Raw genomic sequence first — 4,783 nt, forward strand, 5'->3', positions numbered from 1 at the left:
GCCCCCTCCCCGCCCCTCTGCTTCGAGCTGCCAACACAACTACAGGCGGCTGCGACTGCTGCTGCTGCTGCTGCTGTTGCTGTTGCTGTTGCCTTCATCAAGGCATGTGCAGATGACTAGTGTCAGTCTGCCTCATTGGGCATTTTGAGGGCAGCTGGAGGGCTCACAGACAAACACACTGCAGCACATGCTTCAGATAATTACTTCACATTTTACTAACTTTTGCCAACTCATTAGGAAAGAATACAACATGTAGTTGCAGTGTACCTTGAATTAATATTACTGTTAGTATTTCACATATAGTGCTGTAAAGTAGTGTGGTACATGTATTTGGTACTGTGGTGTCCAGCAATCAACAACAACAGCCGACTTACAAAATATAATATATCAGATACTTCATTAATGTACCTCTGACATGCCCATATTTTGGGGGTGGCACTATGGGGCTTTTAAAAAAAATGATATTTTATAACAGTGGAGTGTACAGGGGTGGGGAGTGTGCTCCCTCTCTGGTCAGCCTGAACCGCTTTCTGATTTGTTCAGCTGCTGGTGAAGTGTCTTATTAATGTGCCAAAATGTCAGTGGTCTTTTTCACAGAACACATTTTGACGTATCACAGCCACAGGTACAAATCATTATAAATCGCAGCTTCAGTGTTTCAGAGTCTTGGTGTGTTGCCTCACTGTCATATTGTGATGGCTCAGTGGGACACTTGAGTACACCAGAGTCAAGAGTCATCGTCACTGCTTTTTGCCTGCTACAGCAAGTCAAAATGTCTGCTGTGAAAAAAGGTGTATCGGATGCACATCATCGTCAGCAATGGATATTTGGGGTCAAAATTTAATTGAAAATAATGACCTTGCTCACACTTTACAGCATATTCTTACTCCCTGAACCTTATTGTAAAAACCAGTCCAGTCCATCACAACAGTCCACCACAACGACACGCCCAATTCTATCCAGTTCCTATCCACTCTTTTTTTTTTTAAATATTATTTTTTGGCATCTTGCCTGTATTTGAGGGGTATGATATGCAGCAAATGGTCCCCCAGGAATAGGACTGTGGGCATTAAGTGGTATGCAACTTAACCATTTGGAAGAGTAACAACAACAGGAACAATCTAACTAGTTACATAAGAAAACAATCTTAGTTAATGTTTGCAGATTAACCAAGCCAAGATTTAACACAATATCACAATATTATAATGACCAAAGTTCCAGAAGTATGATCTCCTCTTCTCCTATAATATACCTATATACCTCCTTACCTCCTACATTTACTGATACATGACCCAGCGCTGTATGACCATCTTGATATTCAAAGTATCATAATGAAAAATGGCATTTGGTTAAAGGTCTTGTGATGAGAAAGAAGAAAAACAACCAAATCTGTGCAGTGTCATTATTACACTGGCTTTATAAGGCAGCATGGCATACACAAGCTGTATATGAACATTGATTCTGTATACAGCAGCTTTGATATAGCTAAATAAAGACCACTGCAAGATGCAGCTGCTGTGGCCTTGAAGGATTCCTGTATATGAACAGCAACTTGTTTCAACCCAAGTGATGAGAGAGGCAGCAGCAGCAGGGATGCAGTCTGTCACCGCAGCGAAGGGAGGATGGGAGGGAGATGGAGAGGGAGCAGTTGATGAGGAGCAGGGATGTTTTAAGCATTCGGCCCTGCCTAAAACTATGACTTATGTCCCATAAAACAGGGAGAGAATAACAGAGAGAGCAGCAGTTATAAGAGGAATCTGGGCATACTCTGTGTTCATAGTTTGCTCAGGAAAAGCATGGCAGGACAGACAGACAGGAGAGCAAGGATTGTTTGTAACATGATAAATGAGACATAATGGAGAGAGGAGAATTAAAACAGCATCTTGGGACCACATTTTCTTCCGCTCATCCAGCACACTGACATCGTTAAAGCTGTTAGTTCTGCTGCACAAGGCCACTCACAATGTGTGAAATGTGCAAATGCACCTGTTGAAACTATGGACGCTGCGTATGGATGTTTGCGCTTGCCTTGCCGCATCTGTTTGAAATGGCACTTCAGCATGCATGACTGTAATACTGGGGGCTGATTGGGCAAGTTTTCACCATAAATGAAGTGTATGTGTGCGTCACTGCCAGCTGTCTCAGAAAGGGTAATGTTCTATTTTTAAAATGTTCTTTTTGAAAAATGTGGAGAAGTGAAAGCTAAATCACAATAGCATAAAAAAGAACACCAGGGCACTAAATTTCATGAAGACAGAGCAATAAAATATGGTTTAACTTAACATAAGGCTTGAAAAGACAAAAACTTTTAAACAAGTGCATATGCGTGTGCACCTGAAGCCTCTGCAGGTCAAAAATATCTATGCATAAGCCTCTTTCAAAGCACATCACAGCTTTATGAAGATCAGTTTTTATTATGTTTGGCTCTGGTAGGAATTGAATCAATGACTCTGTAATGCCAAGCTTTACATATCAATCTGCACAGGATTACATCATTACTGATGTTGTTAAAATAATACATGTGCAGTACACACATTTAGACACAAAGCGGCAGTGTCATTGTTTATGGATTCATAGATGCATCAACACACCATTTAAGGGACACGTCAGACTTACTCACAGCACCGTATAAAACTAACTGTGCAGAGCTGCAGAACTGCTACATCGTGCTTTGCTCATTTAAACTGCTGACTTGTCTGTTCATCCCAGCCATGGGTCGAGAGAGAGAGAGAGTGTGTGTGTGTGTGTGTGTGTGTGTGTGTGTGTGTGTGTGTGTGTGTGTGTGTCTGTCTGTCTGTCTGCAGTTAAATGTTCAGGGGATTGAGTGCAATTTCCTCGTGGAGCTGGGGAACTCAAAATATGGTTGACTGAACAGATAACCATATGGGGCATGACTGTCTGCCAAATGCAGCCTACATGACACACACACATACACACACACACACACACACACACACACACACACACACACACACACAGAGCTGATATCATCAGCTGTCAGACAGTATCTCAGTCTAAAGACAGCATCTGTCCTATCCCCCTCTTTGACTCTTTAAATTAACAGTGTTAATGTAGTAACCTTTCATTAAAGTTAAAGCTAAAATTGTAATTAGTACCAAAGGCACACAGATGCTCAATTTTGATATGAATATTTGAGTTCACATAATAATGTACTAGCTGATAATTGTTTATCTGAACATAATTCAGTTGTAAATTCATAAGTAAAATATTAGATTAAATTATTTTATGAAAGAACAGTGACCAAGATATGTACTGAGTTGGGTATTTTACAGTTCAAAGTTAGACACAAATAAAGTGGTCAGTGCTCTCTGGTGGACAAACTATCTCACAACACTAATCTCAAACATTCTTGTTACTTACCAACTGACATATACACTGACATACCCGATACAGTTATACAGTATCTGTGGTAACCTGAAATCAGCCAATACAGTCAAGTTAATAAAAAATGGGGACAGCAAGAAAAATGTGCTGTTTTCTCATAAATCTGTGTCTCATAGTTTTGTGTAAAGGCACTGACACAGATTTGTCAGGTTCTTTCCTGCCGCACCCCCACCCCACTATCCCTCCACCTGAAATACATTTCAACTCCACAAACTCAAACAGAATGGTACTGAACACTGACTGTGTGTGTGTGTGTGTGTGTGTAGACATAGCTGTCATAGTGTCTAAATTGAAAGAAAAATCCCTATGTGTGCCTGAGGAGGGAGGAACAAAAACTTCTGTAGAAGTCAAGGTGACCTGCTGCTGGTGAGAGAAATAGGAGTTGAGGATTATGCCAGCACACACAGATCCCTGTATTTCCCAACTTATCTTACTTGCCTTCAATTACAAATACCACAGTTGGGTTAAACAGAAGGGGTGTGCCATTATTCCACAGCACCTATAATACCTGTAATTTTTTTTCTCCATCTGTACCTCTCAATTCTTATGACAGCCACCCCCTGAGTCTTTCACATTTCCACTGCCTCAACAAATGTGGGTTAAATTTCTCACTTCATTCTTTGTCTCCAATCTACTCTGCTTCCCTCACTTTCTTGCCTCCTCTACTTCTCTAAATTTACTTTGCCACCCACCCTGACATCACTCCCTCATTTTCCATCTCTACTTCAATTCACTTTCCCTACTTCCCCTCCCTCTCTTGGTTAGCCTCATTCAGAAGTAGGCTTTTGTGATTGGCTAGTATTTATATCAACTAGGTCCCAGTGCCACCTGGGACAATGGTCTCCTGTCAGATCCAGGTCACAGCAAGCAGAACCATTCTTCGACTCTGCACTGATCAGTCCAGTCCAGTCAAGTCCAGTCCATCTGCCATACAAGCCTGCTTCACAGACAGACATAGGTACTGCACCGACTCACCCACTTGCATCACACACACACACACACAGGTAGGCACACACACACATACATCAGCAGGTGCTGCATCACTGCTCTTGTTTGCCTCACACATGCACAGGTAGATAGTGGGAGATCTGGCTGACTGCAATAACCTGCATCATGCACACAGGTGAATATTCACACAAAGCTTACCTCTGACTCCAGAAGAGCCTCTGTCACAGAGATATCGGTTTTCACAGCAGATGGCAATGTTGGCAGTGATGCTGAAAGACAGGTAAAGGTAAGTGGATGTAGCATTGACATGCAAGTTTGATAGTAGTGTAAGATACAAATAGACTATATGTGCAGTTTATGATGCTAAAATGTCAATTACTTGCCATAATGAATAGACACAGTAAATAAATGCAATGTTTGTTGTGATGGT

This window comes from Seriola lalandi, unplaced genomic scaffold, assembly GCF_002814215.2.
Source record: "Seriola lalandi dorsalis isolate HSWRI2012SDOR001 ecotype SW California unplaced genomic scaffold, Sedor1 jcf7180002054866, whole genome shotgun sequence".
In the NCBI taxonomy this organism is placed as follows: domain Eukaryota; kingdom Metazoa; phylum Chordata; class Actinopteri; order Carangiformes; family Carangidae; genus Seriola; species Seriola lalandi.